This window comes from Euphorbia lathyris, chromosome 9 (assembly GCF_963576675.1).
Source record: "Euphorbia lathyris chromosome 9, ddEupLath1.1, whole genome shotgun sequence".
In the NCBI taxonomy this organism is placed as follows: Eukaryota; Viridiplantae; Streptophyta; class Magnoliopsida; order Malpighiales; family Euphorbiaceae; genus Euphorbia; species Euphorbia lathyris.
Window position 1 is genome coordinate 10,502,445 of NC_088918.1, and position 27,993 is coordinate 10,530,437.

At 38.5% G+C, this 27,993-nt stretch overlaps 1 long non-coding RNA gene across 5 annotated transcripts in view; it reads left to right on the forward strand.

The window, feature by feature from the left end:
• Positions 1 to 2,114: 2,114 nt before the first annotated feature.
• The window catches only part of LOC136206602 (uncharacterized), a 30,437-nt gene continuing 4,558 nt past the window's right edge, over positions 2,115 to 27,993 (forward strand). For 4 of the 5 annotated variants that reach the window (XR_010676344.1, XR_010676342.1, XR_010676345.1 and 1 more), the window contains exons 1-2: positions 2,115 to 2,349; positions 2,460 to 2,598. This is a non-coding gene — a long non-coding RNA (uncharacterized lncRNA). Of the gene's footprint in view, positions 2,350 to 2,459; positions 2,599 to 2,716; positions 3,019 to 27,993 lie in introns of those variants that run through there. The other variant, XR_010676341.1, reaches the window with a different exon arrangement.

A 27,993-nucleotide genomic window follows, 5' to 3' on the forward strand; every position in this document is an offset into this window, starting at 1 on the left:
GTTTTGAGTGCAAACTCTGTCAGAGAATCAACCTTTTGGGACATGTGTTTCTGGGAGGAAACCATATGCTCAAGCTTGTGATCAATCTTTTGAAGATAATTATTCTGGGCTATGGCATTGTCAGTCTGCCAGTTTAGCACAGACTCAAAGGGTTTAGGTTCTTCAAGATGGCCAGTGTGGGTAACAGTATGGGAAGGTATGTAAGGAAAGGATACTGTTTTAGACTGGGTGTTGGTTTGTTTTTTCAAAGGTGGGAAATCTTCTGGGATAAAACTGGTGTTCATCATGCATGGTTGTACAAGAGGTGGTAGTTCTGGAGAATTAACAGGTGGAGAAGGATGACACCGTCTTTTTAATTTTGCAAGAAATTCAAGCTCCCTTTTGTAGATTGCAAGAGGATTTAGATAAGCTGGGGTGACCTTAAATTGAGGGTCTGGAGTGATATCTTTTCTGGGATGGATACCGATCCAAGGTGCATCATCATCATCAGGCTTTGTCGGAGCTCTGGTTGAGGACGAGCGACATGCTCCTTTTTTGGATGGCTTTGTTGTTTTCTTGTGCGAGTAATTATCGCAAGAATCATCATCAGAATCAAGATCTTCTACACATGTGCACGATGGATCACACATCCCACTACCGGGAACATCCCAGATGAAATGACCATCTATGTGTGAAACATAGGTGTGTCGACCATCAGGCCCAAAACTATGGATGGGAATTTTCTTTTCTCTCGGAAAAGAGGCCGGAGAGATCATCATGGCTTGGTGAAAGGAGTGCCTTGGGGGCTGAAAAACTGTTTTTACCAGTCCATCTTCCCTGTTTTGAAAGGATGAAGAAGTGGTTTGGACGGGCTGAGAAATCTGGTGCAATTTCTCATATGCAGTGAGCCATTCAAGAGGCATCAACTGAGTAAGCTCTTCCCTGGAGATCTGGCGAGGGATTTGTACAATTGTTGGATTATCATCTTCCTCCGCAATTAAAAACAAGGCTTCAGATGAAGTACTCTGGGTTGGCATGTCAAGTGCATGATTCTGGAGCCGATAAATGAGTTGGTGGTGAATTGTTGCTGCAACAGCTGTTGAGATTTGTTCAGCACCAATTAGCTGTACTTGAATCTTAAAGGTGGAAGGAAGGTTTGGGTCGTGTAATGAAAGGTTGAAGTTTGGAAAAAATGTTAGAACAATACTACCAGCATTGAGTGTTTTTAAAACTGTGCCGATGACAGCATGTTCAAACTTAAGAAATCTAGTATCCAACAGGCTTACTCGTGCTGTGACTGGAAGACCCTTCCTACCATGAAGAGTCAAAATAATACGTACTGCCCCAAGGTGGAAATGTGAGTATCCTTCTTGCCTCCATTTGGATATGAAAGAAGTAGGAATCTCCAAGGTTACATATTGTTCTGCACTGGTAGCCTTTAGAGAACATTGGTCCATTTTGGAAGTTTGGACATATTCTTTAGCATACGGTCGTCTGGTGGAGATCAAAGATCGGATACTGCGTGTGATAGAAGAATCACGTCTATAAATGTTGTAGGGATTGATCAAGGGTAAGTTGGTTGAGTGGATTTGAGCATCTTCTGGAACATAAGAGTATTCCACAAGATTTTCAATTTTTTAGGTTTTGGTTTGTCGAAAGGATGATGGGATAGAAAGAGAAGAAGAAAGTTGGATGGGATTAGAATTAGAAGTTGAAGGTAATTCCATGATAAGATAAGATAAGGTAATTAGAAGTTGGCTTATTTATCTAGATGAATAATAATGAAATACAAAGTTGAAGGCCATAATGTTAAATTTTAAAATTCATGAACTATAATAAAGAGAAGTGGTAAAGTTCAGGGACATGGGTATAATTTACCTTATTCTTCTCATATATGCAACCAACGGACACAAAAAGGTTTTGATGCCTTCTATGGTTACTTTGTTTTTAACAAAGTAAACCTTACTTGGTTATTTTCACCATTGGATGATGGATCATAAAATTCATCCAATGGTGAAAACACAAAAGTAAGGCTTACTTTGTCAAAAACAAAGTAAGCATAGCCTTTGGTTTTAATTTGTTCCAAATAAATAGAATTCCATTGGGTATTTCACATCGCACACAGATGGCGATCCGAGTGACACACAGCACGAAGATATCCGACCGTCCATCAATACTTTGAAAATCCAACGGCTCCTAATCTCCAGTCACATTCTCAATTTCAATTTCTGTATTCATCCATGGCTTCGCACTAACCAAACAACAAGAAAATCCTTGCAAATCAGCTCCGACGACTAGAGGATTGAAGAAGCGACATCGTTTCAAGCCAGGAACAGTGGTTCTGTGACAGATCTAGAGTTAGAGAGGCTGGTGAGACTTTACAGAGAGATCTAAACTCTTTTATTGCTTATATATTGTGTTTATTTGATGTAAACTCAGTTACTTGGATTTAATTGTTTTTTTTTTTTGTGGATCTGCAGGTAACAAGAAGTTCAGGATGTCACTTGTTCTTCTTTTTTTCCCACTCCGAGAATTTTCTGAAGGTTTAATCCATGGAAGCTTGATGAGCACAACACATCCTTCTTTCGTCCGATAGAATTGGGAGTCTTGGAAAATTTGGTAAGTAATTTTTTATTTATGGTTTTAATTTTATTTTCATGTTTGTTTTTGGTTTTAAAAGGATTTAAAATTGTCTGTATTGACTGGCCTAATTTGTGTATATATTGGTTTTGGTTAGTACTTCCAGAAAACTGTCAGCCATATGCTTCTATGTTCAAAATGATATTCGGTAGTAAATCTAATATGACTAAGCCCTTGCTAATTCTCGAACCGGGCTCAGACTCCCAAGGTTTGGTCTTGGTTTAGCTCGTTAATACTCCTAGATACTTATATTGTCAGATGAAATGAGAATGCTTGTTTTGTTTTGGTTCAATATGTATAATGAGTTTTAGTTTATATTCTGTTTGGTGTAAATATCTAGGTTGGATACTAATGTTTTTGGTATTGGTATTGGTTTCGTGTTAATAGACCATTCATTTACTAAGTGTTGCTGACACGACTTGATTTCACGGCTTTATATGATGGTTCATGTTAGCCGACCTCGAATCATTTCGGGACTAAGGCTTTATTGTCGTTGTTGTTGTTGTTGTTGTCACAATGTTTTAAATTCGATGTCCATATGCTTTATCAATTAAGCCTCTAGTTGAATTGTAGATTATTTCAGGCTTACCGTGTATGTGAAATATGTGTATAAGATTTTATAAAATGTGACATAAAAAGATTTTGAATTAGTCACTATTTGTTGTTACGGTTTGCTTTTTGCTATTGAAAAAAACTGATTTTCCAAATAGTATGGATTTTCTACTTTTGTAAACGGCTACTTTTGAGATGTAAAAGGTAAACAAGAGGTCACTAACCAAACATCTAAAACTCTTCATTTTGAAGTGAGAAGCTAAATAGAAGAATGAAAATGAGCAATCAAACACTCTCTCATATTTTAAGAATTTTTAAATGAGATGTTCATACTTTCTTTCTGTTCTATTATATTATAAGTGGTTGATTTTTATAAAAGAGTCATTGGAGAATGTTTCAATAATGTTATTGTTGGACTATAAATGAAGAAACCATAACTCTCAATCTTGAAAACATCATTCGCTCCTTCACATATATTTGGTTGTTTTATATAGTGATATTCTATTGTTGCTCTGTTTTTTTTCTTTGTGTGTGTTTAATTTTTAGTTTATAACTTTATCCATGAGTCTTTTCAATATGAATTTAAGCGAAACAATATGATTTCAATACTTGAGATAGAGAATGTGGTGTGGATACTTGATTTAGATTTGTTAAATCGATATTCGACTTGACATAGTTGTAAAAATTGAGATAGAGAATGTGGTGCGGATACTTGATTTAGATTTCATTACTTAGAGATAGAGAATGTGGTGTGGATATTTTATTTAGATTATACTGTTGTTCGAAGTGGGTGATTTTGACAAATCATGCAATGATTTTTCTTTTATATCATGACCAAGGTTATCAAAACCGGACCGGTCAAAGAACCGGAAAGGAGAAAGGGTCAAGGATTAGAGGTTCAATCGGGGTTTAACCGAGGTTCAACCGGTATTAAAAAAATTGTGTAAAAAATAATATTTTATCCATATTTTAACTTATAAAAATTATATAAATAAAATTAAAAATATTAAATTTATAAATCCAATCATGAATTAAAAATATAATAAAAATTCAATTTATAAAAAGACTAAAAAATATAAATTATATATTTTTTAAAACTAAATAATTAGTATTATTATTAACATAACATATAAGTATAATAAAATAGTTATTATACAATGTTTTAGAGTTTTAAATTTTATTTTATGAAATATTTAAATATTAATAAAATATTATGAGTATTGAAATGATAAAATAATGTTTGTATAATATTTATAGAAATATAAAAAATTTGACAAAAGAAAAGAAATATAAAAAATAAATAATATTTTAAATATTTACTTTTTATAATGATTATATATATATATATATATATATATATATATATATATATATATATATATATATATATATATATTGTTAAGATTAAAAATAAGTTAATAAGTGGTCTAGTGGTTAAGCAGTCATTTCTTGTTCAAAGGTCCTATGTTCGAATCTCTGGAAAAACAAGTCTTTTTTACTCAGTATAAAATGTAACCCGACCACCCCGGTTAATCGCGACCGGTTCAGACGGGTCACGATTCAACCGATCGGGTTAGATGGTTATGGTCGGTTTTCAAGCATTTAAAACTGAACCACCTCCGGCCCGAAATGATAACCGGTTCTGGTTGAATCGACCGGTTCGGTTCTCAAAACCATGATCATGACTGATTGATTATATATCATTTTGTTTTGTCTTCTTTTTATAGATGGCCGTGTTGGTCCCGTATGATTAGTTCCAAGGGGGGTTATGAACTAATGTAATTTTTTCGCTTAATTATGCTGACTTAATCAATTCTTTAAGTTACTTAACTTAGTTTAGGTCAGCACGGCCAAGAGATGTAAGACAGCTTTAGTCAGATGCTGACTAGAACTGTTTTACTTGTGAGTTGGGAATTAACATTTGAGGTCAGCTTCCAACTCAGCACCAAGATTACCCAGTGTCAGCTTTTACAATTTATATCCTGAGCAATTTAATCAAGCAACACATACATATATATTGAGAAAGAGGGTTAGAAATTACTCAGCAGACTTATCCTGGTTCGGCCTTTCCGCCTACATCCAGTCCCCAGAATCCCTCCGGGCTTTTTCAATCCAATACTAAGCTCTTTAAAGGTAGAGCACAAACCATTTACAAGGCAGTTGAATATGTAAGAGTACCTTCCTCTATTCGTCTACTCAACTCCTACTGAGCGCTATAACCAAACACTCATATTCTCTACCACTGAGTACTAAAACCGAGTACTCAGCACCACTTTCTCAATTTTACAATTGATACAAACTTGTTCTTTCAAGATGAAGAACACTTTAGATGAAAACAAATTCAATCTAGCTTTTACACAGACATGGAAATTTGGTGTAAGATCTTTTTCTTGTTTGAATGTGCTTTGTATGTATGCTCTTTTTCTCTTGTATTTTTCGACAATCGGCAAAGGATCCAAGAATGAGCTTGTCCTTTTATAGTTGAAATCTGAAGTCTCAATCATTTTTATCTGGATCTATCCGTTGAATTCAAACGGCTCTTTCTTGCGTCATTGTTCTGGTCAGCTTCAGATTTGCAGGCCAATCTTGTCGTCTGATTTTGGCAGGCGTTAGGCTTGTCTTCTTCCGGCAGGTTCGTCTTCTAGCGCGAGTTCGTCTTTTAGCTAACGGGCAGTTGACCCATGCATCTCGAAATTGACTCTGTGCGTGATTCCAAAGCTTCTGTTATTGGTGCAGACAGTTGTCAGATCTTGTCTTTTAGCAAACAGATCAATCACGCTGTCCTGACGAATACTCAGCTTGACTTTATTGACGTTGCTTTTGTTCTTTGTTTCTGAGTCATATTCTTACTCAGCTTTCATGGTCAGCTTCGTCTGCAAGCATTAGTTCAAAGGAAGACTTCTCTTCTTTGATACTGAGTTGCTTTCCACTCAGCTTATTTGGTCAGCTCCATCTTCAAGCGTTTGTTCTGAAGATGACTTTTCTTCTATTATACTGAGTTACACTTCACTCAGCTTGTGCTGTGTTCTCATGCTGACTTCGTCCTGTCTTATTTTTTATTTCTGTTTTCATTTATACTTATACTCAACATTGAACAAACATATTAGTACAATTAAATCAAAGCACTTAAATTTAATTGCCTCTTAATCATGGATTAACTTAAATCATTTTGTCAAATCAAAATCATGTGGAAAGGTGTTTCAACAAACTCCCCCATTTTGATGTTGGCAAAATATTTAATTATGGAACTCAGCATTGAGATTCCCCATGATTGAAATTCTTTTTATACTTCTAAAGTTACCTCTAAACCTTCTAAGATTTAATCTAGTAAAATTAAGACATGCCTATACTGGCTTAGTTCAATTCTAGACCTTCCAAGATCTAATTCAGATGAGCCTAGGTCAGCTTTTAGAAGAGTTCAATGCTTGACACATGTGTTTACTCAGTTTGATACATATTCAGTTTAGGTATCAGAGTTGTGAAATGATGTATCAGAGCAATGTGAACTGAGTATGGTCATTTTTAATTTTGTTTGTTTGTTCATTTAAGACAGATCAGCACATAGCACAATAAGTAAGTAAGCATCACATAAGATTTATCAGTTTGAATAAAGGATGCATAAATATATATAGATGGTCAGCATTAACAAAATAGAACACGCCAGATAAAATTACAAGTCAAAAATTAAGACTAGCCAATCTATTTCTTCCTGTTGACTTGAGCTTGGTTAGCTAGCCCTTTGCCTTTGGCGTTTCTTTGTTGCTGATAATGAGTTGCGGAACTAGATGCCTCCCCTATTTTCTGCTGAGTTCCAGCAGCTTGCTTTTCTTTCTCCCTTGTTTTGCCATCATCAGAAGATGGAGGGATAAATGTCTCGCGAAGAACAGCACGAGTCAGTTTTGCTGAGTATGCTTGGAGTTGACTCGTACTCTCCCGAAGACCGTCAAAGACTGCCATGCCATCGTCCAGAGTGGCAGCAGGGATCCTAATGTTAGCATTTAGCATGCTCAAGAGATACTCATGTGATTTCTCGATCCAAGTTATAGATTCTGACAGCTTGGCATAAGATTGATGGTACATTTTGAGCAACACAGCATTATAGAACTGACGTTGAGTGTTGGTATGCCGGACATGTTTAAGTGTAGCTTGAGAGTATTGCAGAATCTCATTTGTCTTTACTTGGTTAGTATCCATTTCTTCTTTACTCAAGTTGAGTAGGTGAACGACTTCACTAATTTGCTCAATGGAGCACTAGGAGGAGGAGGAGATTAATTCACGAGTCCCGGTCAGCTCAGAAGTTAGCTGGGTAAAAAGTTGATTAACCTCAGCAGAGGTTGCATAGATTGAGTTCGTAGCTGACAAATTATTGAGTTGACCCTGGATAGAGTTCACATGATTGACCATTGTCAGCTGGAGTTCAGCCAGCTTCACGATAGATTCTTGCTTGGGTTGTTGAGATTGAAAAGATGTCATGACACTCAGTAAGTCCTTGAGACCCTTGATTTCAGCCAAAAGCTGAGTGACAGAAGAGAGTTGAGTTGGTTCAACATTGACAGACCCAGCAGCATCGGCATTAGAGTGATGAATTTCCTGAAGTAAGGCTTGAGCTGAGTCAATGATTCTTCGTCCAGACTCAGTAGCATGCAGGTAAGCATAATATTCATCATGTTGTGGTTCAGAGGCCGGAATTGGAATAGCACCGGATGGAGGAGGTGTTTGGTGCTGTCCAGACTTAGATGTGACAGCTTGGTCAACAGTTGGGCTTTTATTCAGATCACCAGCAGGAACTGACTGGTTATCATTCTACGATAAAGGAGTAGGAAGAGGTGGATCGACAGAGATATTGACCTGTTCAGAGTCAGTCTGAAGCTGAGTAGTTTCAGAAGGTTGAGGTAGTTCAGTGCTGACCTGAGCAGGATTTTCCTTTGCTAACTCTTTGTCTTGAGTAGCAGGAACTTCGAGCACTTGCTCGGCAGAAACAGGACCTTCAGGAGCTTTGGGATCGGCTTGTTCCTCAGTTTGAGAAACAGAGGCTTGCTTTTTCTTGATTTGGTCCAAAGTTGGTTCAACTACGGTGTTGAAGAACTGGAACTGGAGTGTGGTGAGGTCAGAGATTGGTTCCTGTAGCAGAGAATCATCCAGAAGGTCAATGACTAGAGATTTTTGAGCCTTTTGTTTGAGGCGTTTGCTTGTGCTGAGTTTATTTATTGGAGGAGAGGGATCAGCAGCAATGGAGTCAGGAGACTCAGACGAGGAGTTCAGCGCAAGGTCAGCATTGAGATCACTCACAGCTTTGTCTTTTGCTGTGAACTTAGCATTAAGTGTCTTGCTTTGCTCAGTTGGTTTCTCAGTCTGCTCAGCATCAACTGTTTGATTTTTCTCAGCATCAACATCCTTATTTGGCTCAACATCATCTGTCCTTTCAACATCAAACTGACATCCATCATTACCCAGTTCTTCCTCCTGGTCAGTAGGAGTCTTCTCAAGATCAATTTCTTGACTTCTCACGAAGTGTGAGTCTTCAGAGACCAGAAAGTCAAGAGGAGGTGCATCAATCGGTTTTAACCCAGAAGTTTTCTTCTTCTTTTGCAAAGGTTGCTCATGGGTTTCCTCACTTTCTTCCTCAGGCTCAACTTGCCTGTTTCGTTTCTCTGTTGACTTAGGTTCCTCCTGACCTTGCTCAGCATCAGCTTTCTTTGCACTAGATACAAACCGAATCTTCTTCGGAGTTGTGTTAATGTCCTTAGCGGTTTGGTCAGCTTTCCGCTTTTTGTCCTGCCGAGTGCGGTCAGTTGGTTTCACTAACACTTTCTTTCCCTTCTTGGTCGGCACATCCTGTGCTCCTTCCTCAGTATTAACTTCTGTTGGTCCCTGGTAATTACTTCCAAGGGGGGGTTAGGAACTAATGTAACTTTTTCGACTTTTAATTAAGCTGACTTAATGTTATTTTAGGTATTTGATAACTCAGCGTGTTAGTCAGCACGGCCGATTGATTAGTCAGACAGTTTTAGTTTTATGCTGACTAAGACTGCTTGACTTGAGAGTTGAGAATTGACACTTGAAAGGTCAGCTTTCAACTCAGCACTCAGATTTACTCAGTTTCAGTTTTAACAATTTATAAGCTGAGTAAATTTCACAAACAACACATGCACATGTATATACATATATATATATATTGAGAGAAAGAGTTTAGAAGTTACTCAGCACGACTTATCCTGGTTCGGCCTCTCTGCCTACATCCAGTCCCCAGTTCCTCCTGGGATTTTCAATCCAATACTGAGCTCTTTCAAGGTAAAGCACTGACGCGGCCTCGCGCGGTTGTGGAGCGAGGCCGATCTTAGAGATAAGTGTACCCCGTCGTTATCAAGTAATAAATTTCTGGTTTAGTCCAGGTTATCGTCCACAGGATTTATTTCTGCAAGTATCGAGTTACTTGGTTTCAGGTGTTATCTAGGCTTAGGGGGTTTTGAGTTGGTTTTTCTAAGTTAATCTACTCCTAGGTTGAATTATACTATTCCTAGCTAAGTTATCTGATTCTAACTAAGTCATTCTACGCCTAATTAAGTTACTCTACCCCTAATTAAGTTAAACTACTCCTAAGTGATCTTTTACCAATGCAATTATCCGAAGGAACATGAAGGGATACGATGATAATGAAAATAGATTGTTTAAGCAATTGAATTAAAACCTAAGTCACTTGTGTCCGAGGCGATTAACCCGGCCTATCCTCCTAAAGTCCCTAGTTCGTGATTCCCTTGTAAGGCCGAAACTAGCTCTAAGGCTCAGCAATTTGGGCTTAATCTTCTATAGGGTCGTCAATCCTATAGGCACTGACTAGGTCAGATTCAGCTCGCAATATGTGCCAACTTGATTTTGGGATTATCGAATGAGTTAAACCAATCAGACAAAGCGTAAGACAAAGATTAAAGCATTAAAACAATTGAATGAACAAGAACTATAATATATATCAAAGATGAAAGTATTGTCACGAAGTTACAATGAGCCTAGGATTCATAACATGTATCAGAGGCTAGACAGAATATAAAAGAAGAAAAATCCCTTTTAGGGAACCTGTCTACCAATGCAGGCGTCTTCCTAGGACTTAAGGATGGAGCTTGAGCAATCCTCGGTGAACGGAGCTTCGGAGGTGTCTTCAATGGAGGTTTGAAGGATATGGAGGAGGTGGAAAGGATTTCTCAAGATGAAAAGCTAAGAAAATTACAAAGATAAAAGATACTAATTTACATTGGAAAAACTCTATTTATAGGCGTGGCTCGGCCCTCTTTTTGACCTATTTTCGTGTCCTTATGCAGGTAGGAAGTCGTGGGGTACGTCGTGGCATCGTGGGGGCGGAATTGGTCTTTTTGACCAATTCCCGCAGGTCTGCTCGTCGAGCAGGGCAAGCTGCTCGGCGAGCAGGCGCTGCTCGCGGCGAGCAGCGCCCTGCTCGGCGAGCAGGCCTCTGGCGGCCTGCTCGGCGAGCATGCCTCTGGTGGCCTACTCGGCAAGCAGGCATGGCCTGCTCGGCGAGCAGGCCTCCAGGGGCTTGCTCGGCGAGCAGGCATGGCCTACGGAGGCCTGCTCGTCGAGCATTCTTGTCCAGTATGCCCCCGCGTGCTTGCCGACTGCCGTCGATGCCTTTTTCGTCCGAACTTATACCTGCGCATGTACAGAAACTCCAGATAACATTAGTCCAAAGGCTAAATTGACCCGCCAATCGCTTATTTTGAGCAAACGCTTCGTTTGGTGCGACTTTTGACGGACCAATTAGCTTCAAAAGATAACGGAATTATACTATGCATGCTATTTTGGCCGTAATTGCCTAAATTGGTCATAAAACGAGCCTAAACAACGAAAAATAAATAAAACGTTTCCAATTCCTAACTAACTCACACAAAAGCATTTAAATGCGAGAATTGCTCGCTTATTAACTAAATAACGCTAAAAACCGTTCTAAAACCGTACCCAAAGATAGGGGTTTTTGACCCCTATCAAACCTCCTCGCACTTAAAACTTTACTTGTCCCCAAGTAAACTAAAAAACTAAACCCGCAATCACAAGCAAGCTAGAAAACCTCCCGGTTTGACTAGGTGCTTGACACAATTTCGAGCATCTGTAATTACATGCATTCGGAAATACAAAGTAGAGACACGATATCCAAAAGCCGCATTTCAATTATCATAGGTCATATGTTTTAAGAAAAAGGACACATGTTCAATTAAACGAGCTTGAGGGGATCGCTAAGTAAAACACCTCACCATAGGTAGTTCACTCATTTCACACAATTTTCGGTGGCTAAAGTGTTTACTCTCGGCTTATGTTCTTGCTTAGGATTACGTTGATTTTGCACGTTCATCCGAGTTCCTCTACTATGCTATATGACTCCGATGATATCAAAAACAGCCTCGAATTGGGGTTGTAATGTGGTTAGAGGGTTAAAGGTACAACAAGGGTTAATAGTTCTAGCGCTAGAAAAACAAAGTTCAAATGGCTTTAGCAAATATGAAGTGACTGAGCTTTTTATTCATTCATTACTCTCTTGTTAGGATGTTTTCTTGAGACGTTTTGATTTTAAGAACTGGGGAATGAAGTTCTTCCCTTTTTGTTCGTCTCTCTTCTTTTCTTTTCTTTTTCTGTTTTTCTCTTTTCCCCCTTTTTTTTTGGGATAGTGATGCTCATTCACTTCTTAGCCTTTTGGCTTGCTACTATGATTCCATAAACAAAGACAAAGCGCTAGAATTGACAAAGGCTCGATGTGAGCTTTGCAAAAACTTTGGGTTAAGTAGCAAACCAAGTGATGGTTTGCAAAAATAAGGGTTAGAACGAAAGAAAAATTCTACAAACTACAAAAATACAGGCTCAAAGGGGCTTCCTAGAGTGGATGAAAAAGAGAAAATAAGGTAAAGAAAAGGGTTAATTCTAATGAGGCTGATTCATCGTTTATCATCTCAAATCATTGCATGTAGGTTCAACACAGTATTAGGTGCAAAATCTGTAATCTTTCCACAAGTCAAAGCATTCACACAAAAAATGTCAAGAAAAAGAGCTTTTTGATGTTCGCTATTGGGCTCAAATTTAACTCACAATTCTTTGGGTTTCAATTTTGTGTTTACTAGTTTTCCCCAAACTCAAGTTTAACATCACATGCCTTTAATTCTTAAGTTATCTACCTAAGTAATGATTTTAGCATTTCTTTAAAAGTAGGGTCTAAATACAAACTTTAGCTCATGCTTTTACAGATACAAGGATTGTGTCCTACACCTAAACTAGTTGTCATGCAATCTTAGATTCGGTTCTCAGCCCTCAAGGACAAATAACGAAGTTTAGATTCGAAGGAGGTTCACGGTTTTAGGTCCTAAACATGCAAAAACATAAATAAAACTCGAAAACGCTAAACTAAACTAGACACGACGCCACAAAAATTTAAAAATTATACAAATTTTTGAAAGTTTGTCTACCCCTCCTCCTCACACTAAAAATATGCAATAAGTTCCAACATTGCATCACAAACCATAAAGTACAAGTGCAAAAAGTTAGGGTGGAGAAGACAACTTACTGATTTTATCGCAATCGCAAAAAAATTGATGATTTGCGGTGACAATTTTTTATTATTATTATTATTTATTTATTTATTTCAGCTCCGTTCGGGAAAAAATCCCGAACCGTTGCTTATCTCAGCCGAGCAGCGGGTTGGGCGCAGTGCCCAACGGCGGGCTGGGCGCCAGCGACGAGCTGGGCGGCAGTGCCCAGCTGGGCCTCTTGGGGCCAAAATTTTTTTTTTTTTTTAAATAGTTTATTTTAAACCTGACAACTTAAAAAAAAAATAAATAAAAAAAAATAAAGTAAAATAAAAGAAAACTAAACAACTAAAAAAATATTTATTTATTTATTATTATTATTTTTTTAACGAACACTTTAAAAAAAAGGGTAAAGTTCAAATAAAACTCTTGTGGTTTCACTAATTTTCAGATAAAGGATTGTGGTTTACTTTTTGTCAAAACGAGTATTGAGGTTTTTAACTTTAACAAAATAAGGACTTTTTCGATTGATACTATTAAAATCACCTTTGACGACTTCGAAAATGACATATTTTAAGAACTACTAATATTCTAAGCAACTTTAATTCTTCAACTTTTTTATTTTGAGATTGTTTAGATGATGTTTGGTAAAGAGAGAGAAAGTTAGTGTTTAGAGAGAGAAAGTTCCAAAAAAGATGATTTTCGAAAATCGAAAATGTAGTTCCATAGAAAATATGACATTGAACAACTTTAATTCTTGAAAATTTTCATTTTCAGGTCGTTAAAGATGGTTTTAATAGATTTAATCCAAGTTTGAAACCTCAATTCTCGTTTTGACAAAAAGTAAACCACAGTCCTTTATCTGAAAATTAGTGAAACCACAGGGGTTTTATTTGAACTTTACCAAAAAAAAAACGTAAAAGAAAACTAAAAAGACTAAACTAAAAGATCAATGTATAATCTAAATAAAATAAACCTGAAAAGTTTTATTAAAACTTGGGTTGCCTCCCAAGAAGCGCTACGTTATAGTCGGTGAGCTTGACATAGAATTCCCGCCTAGGTGTATGCTGACATTCGCGTTAGGAATTCAAATTCCTGAATAAATAATCCGTACCTGCAAAACGGATTATCAGTTTCAAAGAATTTTATTGAAAACAAATGATCAAATTTAAATAAATTATGAAAAAGTTTAGTTTGCTCCATTTTTGATTCTCTAGGTAGATCAAAGAGAATGAAAATTTCTGGACTTGGAGAAAAACTGAACTCTTCTATCTTCGGATTCTTCTCTAGAGGCTCAATTTCAACTGATTCCTCAATTAATATTGAAACTTTTGGTTTCTTATAATTAGGGATCAGTTCTTCATTGTTAATGGGAAAAGATATTACCTTATCAACCTGACCTACCAAATTGGGTTCTTTAATTGATTCGTCCGCGGTTGAATCAACTAGGATCCCTTTTTGTATGCATAAATTTTTAATTGAGGCATACAAATCGTCAGTTTGATCTTCGTGAGTAGATAGAAAGTTAAGCAAATGCGTAATAGACTCCTTATTTCCATTGTTTCTAGCCATTTTCTCAAAAAAGAAGAATCATTAGAAATAACAATAAAAATTAAAAACAAATATTCACACAAAGAAAAGTATAAAGGATTATATATAAACAAGTATAAACGATTATAAACAAAGGATAATAACAAGGAATGCCTAAACTAACAAATCGACTTTTGGTTCGATATTGCAGAAGAAATAAATCCCCGGCAACGGCGCCAAAAACTTGACGCGGCCTCACGCGGTTGTGGAGCGAGGCCGATCTTAGGGATAAGTGTACCCCGTCGTTATCAAGTAATAAATTTCTGGTTTAGTCCAGGTTATCGTCCACAGGATTTATTTCTGCAAGTATCGAGTTACTTGGTTTCAGGTGTTATCTAGGCTTAGGGGGTTTTGAGTTGGTTTTTCTAAGTTAATTTACTCCTAGGTTGAATTATACTATTCCTAGCTAAGTTATCTGATTCTAACTAAGTCATTCTACGCCTAATTAAGTTACTCTACCCCTAATTAAGTTAAACTACTCCTAAGTGATCTTTTACCAATGCAATTATCCGAAGGAACATGAAAGGATACGATGATAATGAAAATAGATTGTTTAAGCAATTGAATTAAAACCTAAGTCACTTGTGTCCGAGACGATTAACCCGACCTATCCTCCTAAAGTCCCTAGTTCGTGATTCCATTGTAAGGCCGAAACTAGCTCTAAGGCTCAGCAATTTGGGCTTAATCTTCTATAGGGTCGTCAATCCTATAGGCACTGACTAGGTCAGATTCAGCTCGCAATATGTGCCAACTTGATTTTGGGATTATCGAATGAGTTAAACCAATCAGACAAAGCGTAAGACAAAGATTAAAGCATTAAAACAATTGAATGAATAAGAACTATAATATATATCAAAGATGAAAGTATTGTCACGAAGTTACAATGAGCCTAGGATTCATAACATGTATCAGAGGCTAGACAGAATATAAAAGAAGAAAAATCCCTTTCAGGGAACCTGTCTACCAATGCAGGCGTCTTCCTAGGACTTAAGGATGGAGCTTGAGCAATCCTCGGTGAACGAAGCTTCGGAGGTGTCTTCAATGGAGGTTTGAAGGATATGGAGGAGGTGGAAAGGATTTCTCAAGATGAAAAGCTAAGAAAATTACAAAGATAAAAGATACTAATTTTCAATCCAATACTGAGCTCTTTCAAGGTAGAGCACAAACCCTTTACAAGGCAGTGAGTATGCAAGAGTACGTCCTCTATTCGTCTACTCAGCTCCTACTAAGTACTACAACCCAGCACTTAGATTTTTCTACCACTGAATACTTACAACCAAGTACTCAGCTCAACACTCTCAATATTCCTATTGATCATACACTTGTTCTTTTTCAACTAAAGAACACCTTAGATGATTACAAAACAATCAATCTAGCATTTACACAGAGAATAGAAAAGTTGGTGTAAGATCTTTTTGTATTTGAGTGCTTTCAAGATTTTCTCTCTTGTATTTTTCTCTTGATACTTCAGCCAATGATCCAAGGTTCTTGATTGTCCTTTTATAGATGGAAATCTCATCTTGGATCATTTTGAATTGGTTTAGCCGTTGTGTCCAAAACGGCTCTTTTAGGAAACATCTTCTGGTCAGCTCCAGACTGTTCCACCATTCCCTTCCTCTGTTTTCTTCAGGCGTCAAGTTTTGTCTTCTTGCATCAGACTTGTCTTTTTGTGCCGGTTGTCTTTTACCAATAATCCATTGACCCATGATTCTTGGAATTAGTCTTCTTTGTATTTTCGAGGCTTCAATTATTGGTGCAGAAGATTTGTAGACTTTGTCATTTAGTAAACGGATCCTTCATGATGTCCTGACTGTTACTCAGCTTCATTTGTTATCTTCGAATGTTCAACTTCCATGCTGAGTTCCTTCTTAGTCAGCTCCGTTCTGTTTATTCAATTCTAAAAGTCTTCTAATTTGGTCAGCTTCGTTCTGGCAACTTTGAAGAAGACTTCTGAGACTGAGTTCCACTCCACTCAGCTTCTTTCATGCTGAGTTCCATTTCAACTCAGCTTGGCTTATGCTGACTTTTGTCCTGTTTAACTTTATATATATTTTTGCACTCAATTTTGAACAAACACATTAGTACAATTAAATCAAAGTATTTAAATTTAATTGCCTCTTAATCATGGATGATTTTGTCAAATCAAAATCTTGTGAAAATGTGTTTCAACAAACTCCCCCATTTTGATGTTGGCAAAATACATAATTATGGAACTCAGTTATAAGTTACCCCATGATTGATTTATTTTTTGAAATAACTCCCCCGTAAGGGTTGCACATATTGACTTAACTTAATTCTAAATCTTCCAAGATTTAATTGAATTAACCTTAAGACATTTGTGTATACTGACTTAGTTTAATGTTAGATTTTTCAAGATCTGAGCTAATTGGATTTAAGTCAGCTTTCAAAAAATATTAGAAGTATGTTGTTACTCAGTTTATTACCTTTTAGTGTTAATGTATACTGAGTATGTTTTACTTCTTAATTTGTTTGTTCAATTTTATCAACCAGATTGAGGAAATAGTACTTGTCATAGATTAAGCCAAACAAAAAAAAACATATGAAGAAGGATTCTTATGCTAAGTCCTAGACATTGACTAAGCTATATCTAGTTCTTTTTCTTTTCCTCAGCTTGATATACTCCCTTGCCTTTATCCTTACTTCCTGAGGCATTACCTGTAGGCTGAGTTCCTCCGTGGCTCTAAGTTCCCTCTTGGCTTTTCTCCCCCGTTTTGCCATCATCGGGTTTATAAAGGAAGGTATCGTTGCGAGCATGGGTGGATAAGTGAGTTGAGTAGCGCTGGAGCCTCTTTGTGCTTTCACGCAAGCCATCAATGATAGAAACACTGTCATCTTAGACATGGCGAGGAACCCGCAGAGAACTGCTAATCATGCTGAGGAGGCATTCATGTGATTTGCTAAGCCACGTGTGCGCGCTGGTGAGCTGACCAAAAGATTGGTGGTACATCTTAAGCAAGGCAGAGTCATAAAACATGCGCTGAGCATTGTTGATGCGCATTGCCTTCATAATCGCCTGGGAAAAGCTCAAGAGTTCACTATTGGACACTGGATCAACATCCATCTGTGCTTTGTTGATGTTGAGTAGGCTGACTGCTTCACTCAGTTGGTCAATTGTACACTGAGAGGAGGAAGATACTAAGTCACGCGTACTGGTCAGCTCAGCATTAAGCTTGGTAAAGCATTCTTGAAGTTCAGCAGAGGTGGCAAACTCAGTATTGCCAGATGCACTTGATTTGGTCAGTTCTGCAGTTAACTTAGCAAAATATCCTTGAAGTTTTGCGGAAGTGGCATACCCTGGATTAACTTCTGATGGTTGTTGGATTTTGCCTTCAAGCGAGTTCAGATGGTTCACCATTGTGAGAACCAATTCAGCCAGCTTTGTTATTTGGTCTTGCCTTGGTTGCTGAGTTTGAATGGTGGTCATAACACTTACTAGATCATTGAGTCCTCTTAGTTCATTGAGAAGCTGAGTGATTCCAGGCAGTTGAGAGGACTCAGTATGAGAAGATCTAGCAGCATCAGCTTGAGGAGGGTTCAATTCTTGAAGCAAGGACTGAGCAGAGGCAATGATGCGTCAGCCTGACTCAGTGGCATTCAAGTAGGTGAATTGAGCCGCATTTGTCTCAGATGCTGGAATTGAGCTTGAGGGTGGAGGAGTTGGCTGTTTGCCAGATTGATCACCCTGATTGGTGACTGGACTTTGATGCAGATTATTTTCAGGAGCTGAGTTGTCAACATGCTGAGTTGGAGGTGGAGTTTGATTAATTATGTTGATCTGCTCATCCTGAGTGGGTGAAGTTGAAGCAGGATTTGTATCATCTTGAGTATGCTTTGGATTCTCCAGAGTCTTGGCTTGTTCCTCAATATGAGTAACAGAGGCTTGGTTTTGCACAAGATCCGTTTGAGGAGACTCAGGCTCAGCATCATGAGAGAAATACTTCAACTGAATTTTGGAGAGTTCAGCATCAGTATCTTGAGGAGGAGAGTCTGCAAGGAGATCAATAACTTGAGTTTTATGGGCTTTCTTCTTAAGCCGTTTGAACTTTGTTTCTTTAGCAGGAGATGGGTCAGCATGAATGTTCTCCTCATCAGTATCAACTGTCTCTTCTGCCATAGTTGGATGCTCATGTTGCTCAATATGATCCTCAACAGCAACAGTTTCTTCTTCCTCAACTCTTTGCTCAGCATCACCCTGAGGTTGCTCAACATCAGCAGGTTCTTCCTGCTCAGTATGGACGTCTTCCTCAACAAAGGTTTCTTTGTCAGCTTCCCTTTCTACTTCAACATTTGGTTTCTCAGCTTGTTGCTCAGTTTCTTTCCCAGCTTCCTTTTCTAGGTCAGTTCCATGACCTTTGGAAGATACAACCCAATCTAGGGGATCAGCTTCAACTGTCTTTAAGGTATTAACCTTCTTCCTTTTTATCAAGGGGGATTCTGGAGTTCCCTCTTCTTCATCCTCAGGCTCTTCTGGCCTCTATCTCTTCTCTGCCAACTCAGCTTTCTCCTTAGCCTGGTCAGTTTTAACTTTTTCTTGAGACACTAGTCTCACTTTCTTTGGGACAGCATTGATATCTTTGGAACATGTTTCAATGGCCTTTCTCTTCTTCTTTTTCTTTTCCTTAGGGGACTCAGCAGGAGCCTCCACTTCTTTCTCAGGCTCATTTTCAGGCACCTCTTCCTGTTCAGCTTCATCATTTTCCTCAACTTCTTCAACTTCTTCATATCCTTTCAAAGGCTGATTGTACAGTAATCCAACTAGCAGAGCTGCTGTGATCTCATTTCCCAAGGTATCAGTTTCATTTATGGTCTCGATTTGCTTATCTTCGAGGATCTTAGTGATCAGAGAACCCAGCCTGAGCTTCTTTCCACTGCGTTGAAGAGCTCCAACTAGAAACACTGGAAGGTTGAGAGGAGTGTAGGTCAGCATGTGCCATATGAAGCACTGCTCAAAGTTGGAAGCGGATGAAGCTGAGTTGAGTTTGGGGAATATGAAGTTGGTCAGTATGTAGTGTGCCATCTTCTGGTCTTGCCCCATACACGTGCTGGGTATTTCTCCCTTGTGATCTTTGGGTTTGCAGAACCCCTTGATCTTGTCAAGCTTTTCCTTTGGTACTTTCTCTTTTGTTGTCCTAAATTCTATTCCTTCGTCTGGTAAATCAAGCAAAGTAGCTAGATAGGCAGGGGTTATGGTGATTTTCTGACCTTTGACTGTAGTCTCCAAATAGTCAGCATCTTCTTCATCAACAAGCATGTTAGAATAAAATTCTCTGACCAGCCTGGGGTATGTTTTTCCGGCGAGTGAGAAGAGACCGGTCCATTTGTTCTTCTCGATCCAGTCACAGAATGGTTTCTCAGAAGTGACGAATCCTGGAGAGAACCATCTGCATTTCAGTACTTCCAAGTTGTTGACCTTTTTATGGACCTTGATCATATTCCTTTCGATTTGCTTCGAAGAACCAGCGGGGTCAGCTTGAGTAGGTTTGCCAGAGGTTTGGCCAAGCTGAGTGGTGAGGTTAGGGATTTCGTTCTTGCCGGAAGCCATTGTTACAGATGAAGGTTTTAAGATTTAGGGAGAAAGGAGAATTCGATTTCAGAAGTTTGTAGGCGTAAAGAGTAATGAGTGGGAATCCTTCCACAATTTATAGAGTTTTGGGTCATTAATGAACTAGCCGTTTTCATCTTGGGACTTTAATCGACAAAAATTCTGCCATTTATGACAGGTTCGGCGCATGGGTATTCATTATTACTTGCGTTTTTCTAGGTATGATTTGTTACACGTGTCATTGTTTATCAGTGCAAGTGGGCTTTTACTCAGTTTGCCAGAATATGAGTCGTTTATGATACTGAGTGTTTAATTCTACGTAGATGGATTTTCTATCTCTCATCTACTCAACATACGTTCATCACTCAGCATGTACATCTACTCAGCATAAGGTGATTACTCAATATGTTTATCTACTCAGCACAGGATATTTACTCAGCATTTGTATCTACTCAGTATAATCACTCAATATATATGTCAACTCAGCATAGGGTGATATTTCAAGCTTGGTGAGTAGAAGTTTCTTATTGTTAATTTACTCAGCATGTCATTTGCATAATCATTCAAATTTCCACTCAACATGGCAATCACTCAACATTCAATTTTTCATATAGATTTATTTAGAGTGGATTTGACATACCGATGGCTTCCCTTAGTATATTGAATTGTTCTCGTGCCAAGGGCTTGGTGAAGATATCTGCAAGCTGTTCATTTGTTGGCACATAGGTCAGCTTGATCTCATCCTTTAGTACGTGATCTCTGATGAAGTGATGTCTTATGCTAACATGCTTCATCCTGCTGTGTTGGACTGGATTCTTAGATAGATCAATGGCACTTTTGTTGTCACATCTGATCTCTATAGTCTTTGTTTTAACTCCATAATCCTCAAGTTGTTGCTTTATCCATAGGACTTGTGCAACACAGCTTCCAGCAGCCACGTACTCAGCTTCAGTTGTAGGCAGGGCTACGGATGATTGCTTCTTGCTGAACCAAGATACTAGACAGCTTCCGAGAAAATGACATCCTCCTGAAGTACTCTTTCGTTCTAGTTTATCTCGTCCATAGTCAGCATCAGTATATCCAATGAGTGTGAAGTCACTTGAAGTTGGATACCATAGACCTGCATCAAGTGAGCTCTGCAAGTATCTAAAAATTCTTTTTACAGCAATTAGGTGAGATTCCCTTGGGTCAGCTTGATATCTTGCACAATAACATACTGAGTACTGTATATCAGGTCTACTAGCTGTGAGATAAAGTAAGGAACCTATCATACCTCGATAGAGTTTACTATCAATTGACTTACTCTTCTCATCTTTGCATAGGACAGTATCAGTACCCATGGGGGTTGATATGGGTTTGCAATCTACCATGCTGAATTTCTTTAACATTTCTTTGGTGTACTTGGACTGACTTATAAAGATGCCATTCTTATCTTGCTTAATTTGAAGTCCAAGGAAGAAGTTGAGTTCACCCATCATGGACATTTCAAACTCAGTTTGCATCTGTTGGCTAAATTCTTTGCACAAAGATTCGTCAGTAGCACCAAATATTATATCATCTACATATATCTGTGCAAGTAGGGTGTGTTTGCCCTTTTTCTTAATGAACAAGGTTGTGTCAGCTTTTCCTCTGACATAGTTCCTGGTCAGCAGGAAGTTGGTCAACCTCTCATACCAAGCTCTTGGAGCTTTCTTTAGGCCGTACAGGGCCTTTTTGAGTTTATAAACGTGGTTTGGAAACTTTGAATCTTCAAACCCAGGAGGTTGATTAACATATACCTCTTCGTTTATAAGACCATTAAGAAATGCACTTTTTACATCCATTTGGTATAGTTTAAAATTCATAAAACTAGCATAGGCACACAATATACGTATAGCTTCTAGCCTAGCAACTGGTGCAAACGTTTCTCCATAGTCTATACCCTCTTGCTGACTATAGCCTTGGGCTACAAGTCGAGCTTTGTTTCTAATTACATTTCCATGCTCATCGAGTTTATTTCTAAAGACCCACTTGGTTCCTATGGGTTTTTGATTCCTAGGTCTAGGTACTAGATCCCATACCTCATTTCTGGTGAATTGGTCAAGTTCTTCTTGCATAGCATTGATCCAATACTCATCTTGCTCAGCATCAGCAAAGTTCTTTGGCTCATGCATTGAGACGAAGGCAACATTGCCTAGGTATTTCCTAAGCTGATCTCTGGTCATCAACTTGTTGTTGGCCGCATCAAGGATGGACTTTTCTGTGTGTCCTCTTGGAATCTTTATTTCCTTTGGTAATGTTGAATTGTTTGGAAGAGGTGTTTCTACAATATCTACAGGAATAGATTGGTCAGCAAATGATATTTCATTTTCTTGCATACCTTGGGTCAGTTCTTGTATAGATGACACAGAGGCTTCTGGTTGATCATCGGAAGCTGAGCTTGGTTCATCTTCTTCGAGCTGGGCTGACTTACCTGTAGGGTCAGTTTCATCGAACTCAACATGTACAGACTCTTCTACAACTTGAGTTCTTTTATTAAATACTCTATATGCTTTACTGTTTGTTGCGTACCCCAAAAAGATCGCTTCGTCAGCTTTAGCATCAAATTTACCAAGATTGTCTTTTGTATTGAGTATAAAGCATTTACACCCAAAGGCACGAAAGTATCCAATGTTGGGCTTTCGTCCTTTCCAAAGCTCATATGGGGTTTTCTTAAGTATAGGTCTAACTAGAGCCCTATTCAGTATGTAACATGCTGTATTGACAGCTTCTCCCCAAAAATACTTTAGAAGCCTATTTTCACTCAGCATTGTCCTAGCAATTTCTACTATTGTCCTATTCTTCCTTTCAACAACTCCATTCTGTTGAGGAGTTCTAGGGGCAGAGAAATTGTGGTCAATACCATTAGTTTCACAGAATTTATCAAACATTTGGTTTTTGAATTCTCCCCCATTATCACTTCTAATGTGAGCTACTCTTAGGTCTTTGTCATTTTCAAGCTTTTTGACTAATGTAGTAAACATCTCAAATGTTTCATCTTTGCTACTCAGCAAGATGACCCAAGTATACCTAGAGAAATCATCTACAATAACTAAAGAAAATTTCTTACCTCCCATGCTGAATGGCTGGATAGGTCCGAAAAGATCCAAATGTAGTAATTCCAATGGTCTTTTGGTTGAGACAGTATTTTTGCTATGAAATGACTTTTTGATTTGTTTACCTTGCTGACAAGCATTACATAGTTGATCTTTTTCATATTTTAGTTTGGGTAATCCTTCAACTAGTTGCTTTCTAGCTAATTTGGCTAGGAGGTCCATGCTGACATGCCCAAGTCTCCTATGCCATAGCCAGGAGTTGTCCTCTTTAGACACTAAGCATATACTTTTTGAAAATTGTTTTTTCAAACTCAATATGTAAACATTTTCTACACGAGGGGCTGTTAAAATCAAATCATTTGTTTTTCCCTCGAGTATTTGACACTTAGTATCATCAAATATAACATTTCTTCCACTCTTGCAAAGCTGAGCTACGCTTAGAAGATTATATTTGAGACCTTTAACTAAGGAGACTGACTCAATTTTAGGGTTACCTCCGATAGTTCCTGAGCCAACTATCTTACCCTTTTTGTTGTCCCCAAAGCTTACACTACCTCCTCGTTTAAGTTCTAGTGTGATGAACTGAGTTTCATCACCTGTCATGTGTCTTGAGCATGCGCTGTCTATGTACCAAAGTTTTGATTTCTCCACGCATGTCAAGCTGACCTGCATTTTAAACTATTCGTTTTTAGGTACCCAATTCTTTTTGGGTCCTTTCTTGTTAGTGTAAACAGGTGCAAAGTCATATTTTAACTTGTGACGACATACTTTTGTAGTATGGCCACTTTTACCACAAAAGCCGCATTGAGTTACCCTTTGAGGGTGATGTTGAGTGTGGTCAGCATTGTTGTGCTGAGCATGCCAGCATACCTTGGTAGTATGATCTTTCTTACCACAGAAGTCACATTGGACAGTCTGTTTGTTATGCCAGCACACAGCTTTTGTGTGTCCTTTCTTCCCACAACAGCTACATTGAGTAAACTGTTTATGCTGACCAGTACCTGAGTACTCAGCATGTGGTTTATTCTTAGCTGAACCTTTTATTTGGTTCTGTAAGGTTGTGACATCCTTTCTAAGTTTCTTTGACTCAGTTTGAACCTCCGTGACAAACTTATGTAAGATTTGCATATTGGTATGTAAATCTGAGTTGTCCTGGAGGAGATATCGGAAGTCACTCAGCTTGACCTCCTCAATCTCGTCGCAGCGCCTGCTGAGTGCCTTAATCTTTTTGTTACACTTCTTAGTTAGTGTATATAAGTCACTCAGGGCATTTACCATTTCGTTTCTAAGGAAGAGTAAGGATGTTACCTCATTGTTGTTTTCCTCCTGCTCAGAATCTCCAGAGAGGTCAGCTTGCTCAGATTGAGATTGGTCAGCTCCATCATCTGCCATGAAACATATGTTGGCTGTTTCATTTTGCTCAGCTTCAAATGATGTCGACTCATCACTGTCACTCCACGTGGCCACCATTGCCTTTTTGCTTCCATTCTTATCTTTCTTCAGATTAGGACAGCTTGACTTAATATGCCCAGTTTGATGGCACTTATAACATGTGACAGGCTTGGAGCTGTCCTTTTTGTATCTGGTGTCACTGGACTCAGCTTTATATCTATCTCCTCTCTTGTATGGCCGCTTACTATTTCTTTCATTTCTTCTGAACAACTTTTTCATTTTTCTAGTAAACATGGCCATTTCCTCATCATCAGTTGACTCAGCTTCTGTGGAGTCAGCTTTCATCACTAGTGATTTCTGTTTCTTGTCCTCAGATTTTTCTTTAGCTTCAAAGTTTTTCATGGAAATTTCATGGGTCAGCAAGGAACCGATCATCTCATCATATTTGTATGTGGTCAGGTCCTGAGCTTCCTCTACAGCTGTCTTCTTAGCTTGCCAGCTTTTGGGAAGACTTCGTAAGATCTTCTTCACTTGTTCTTCTTCAGTGAAATTCTTACCGAGTCCTTTAAGCTCATTTATTATGTTAGTGAACCTGGCATTCATTGCTGAGATTTCCTCATTGTCAGTCATCTCGAACAGCTCATACAATCGCATGTGTTGGTTCACTTTGGATTCCTTGACCTTGCTGGTGCCTTCATAAGTCACTTCAAGATTTTTCCAGATCTCCTGTGCTGACTCACAACCTGAAATCTTATTGCATTCTGCAGCATCTAGAGCACAGTGAAGCATATTGATAGCCGAAGCATTATTTTGTAATTTTCTGAGGTCATCCTCTGTCCACTCAGCTTCACTTTTAACAATTTTCTCATTGTTAACAGTTTTGTATGGCACATGTGGACCTTGAACAATTGCAAGCCATGCACTCATGTTTATGGCTTGTATAAAGTTCTTCATCCTATTCTTCCAGAATGTATAATTTGACCCAAAGAATAGGGGAGGTCTAGTGATTGATAATCCCTCAGGGAGTATCTGTGTTGTTTGGTTTCCTAGGAGGAACCGAGTGCTATTCTCACCCATTTTTCGGGATCAGCTCAAGATTGTTAGATCTTTGAGTAGTGAGCTTAGGCTTTGATACCACTTGTTGGTCCCTGGTAATTAGTTCCAAGGGGGGGTTAGGAACTAATGTAACTCTTTCGACTTTTAATTAAGCTGACTTAATCTTATTTTAGGTATTTGATAACTCAGCGTGTTAGTCAGCACGACCGATTGATTAGTCAGACAGTTTTAGTTTTATGCTGACTAAGACTGCTTGACTTGAGAGTTGGGAATTGACACTTGAAAGGTCAGCTTCCAAATCAGCACTCAGATTTACTCAGTTTCAGTTTTAACAATTTATAAGCTGAGTAAATTTCACAAACAACACATGCACATGTATATATATATATTGAGAGAAAGAGTTTAGAAGTTACTCAGCACGACTTATCCTGGTTCGGCCTCTCTGCCTACGTCTAGTCCCCAGTTCCTCCTGGGATTTTCAATCCAATACTGAGCTCTTTCAAGGTAGAGCACAAACCCTTTACAAGGCAGTGAGTATGCAAGAGTACGTCCTCTATTCGTCTACTCAGCTCCTACTAAGTACTACAACCCAGCACTTAGATTTTTCTACCACTGAATACTTACAACCAAGTACTCAGCTCAACACTCTCAATATTCCTATTGATCACACACTTGTTCTTTTTCAACTAAAGAACACCTTAGATGATTACAGAACAATCAATCTAGCATTTACACAGAGAATAGAAAAGTTGGTGTAAGATCTTTTTGTATTTGAGTGCTTTCAAGATTTTCTCTCTTGTATTTTTCTCTTGATACTTCGGCCAGTGATCCAAGGTTCTTGATTGTCCTTTTATAGATGGAAATCTCATCTTGGATCATTTTGAATTGGTTTAGCCGTTGTGTCCAAAACGGCTCTTTTAGGAAACATCTTCTGGTCAGCTCCAGACTGTTCTGCCATTCCCTTCCTCTGTTTTCTTCAGGCGTCAGGTTTTGTCTTCTTGCATCAGACTTGTCTTTTTGTGCCAGTTGTCTTTTACCAATAATTCATTGACCCATGATTCTTGGAATTAGTCTTCTTTGTATTTTCGAGGCTTCAATTATTGGTGCAGAAGATTTGCAGACTTTGTCCTTTAGTAAACGGATCCTTCATGCTGTCCTGACTGTTACTCAGCTTCATTCGTTATCTTCGAATGTTCAACTTCCATGCTGAGTTCGTTCTTAGTCAGCTCCGTTCTGTTTATTCAATTCTGAAAGTCTTCTAATTTGGTCAGCTTCGTTCTGGCAACTTTGAAGATGACTTCTGAGACTGAGTTCCACTCCACTCTGCTTCTTTCATGCTGAGTTCCATTTCAACTCAGCTTGGCTTATGCTGACTTTTGTCCTGTTTAACTTTATATATATATTTGCACTCAATTTTGAACAAACACATTAGTACAATTAAATCAAAGTATTTAAATTTAATTGCCTCTTAATCATGGATGATTTTGTCAAATCAAAATCTTGTGGAAAGGTGTTTCAACAACTTCTTCCTCATTTTCTTCAATAACCCCCTTTCCTTTCTTAGACTTGAGGGGTTGGTTGTATGCTAATCCGAACAGCAGGGCCGCTATTATTTCTGTACCCTATATTTCTATTTCCCCGACAGTGCTCACCTGGTGGTCCTGGAGAATTTTCCTGATGAGGGAGCCCATCCTGAGTTTACATGTGCTCCGTTGGAATGCACCGACAAGAAATACGGGCATGTTGAGTGGTTTGTAGGTCAGCATATGCCAGATGACGTTTTGCTCGAAATTGGAGGCTGATGAGGCAGAGTTGACCTTAGGGAATATGAAGTTGGTCAGGATGTAATGAGCCATTTTTTGATTCTGACCCATACACGTGCTTGCTATTTCTCCTTTGTGGTCCTTCGGTTTACAGAACTCAACCGGGTAGTCAAGTTTAGAGTTTGTGGACCTGAGTTCTTTACCTTTGGCCGGCAGCTTTAGCAAAGTTGCTAGATAGGACAGAGTAATTGTTATTTTCTTGCCTTTGACACTGGTTACCAGATGGTCAACATTGTCCTTGTTAACCCTGAGGTTTGAGTAAAATTCCCTTACTAACTGTGGGAAGGTATTTCCGGGGAGAGAGAAGAATCCAGACCAGCCATTTTTGGAGATCCACTCACAGAAGGGTTGTTCAGCCTCAACAAATCCCTTAGAGAACCAGCGGCACCGGAGTACCTCGCAATTCTATACACTATTGTAAACCTGAAGAAATACCTCCTCCTTAGGTTGTTTCTTCTTCTTTTGTTTCTTCGACGGAGTGGCCTTGTCAGCTTGGGGATTTTTGCTTGGAGTTGAACCCTTAGTCTGGTCATGCTGACCATGTCCATGAGACTCAGTTGAAGTCTCCTCGTGCTCTAGCTCAGCATGAGATGAAGGATTTTCGTCGGAGCGATTTTGGTCGTAATCGGCACCGGAGATATTTTGAGAATCAGACATGATTTTCTTCAGAGATTTTGAGAGGTTTTGGGATTTAAGAGAGAGAGAGATTAAATGCCAGAAATTTCAGATGTAAAGAGGGATAAGTGGGAATTAGTCCACTATTTATAGAAATGCCGAGTTGATCTGATACGTTGGAGTGGCGGTTT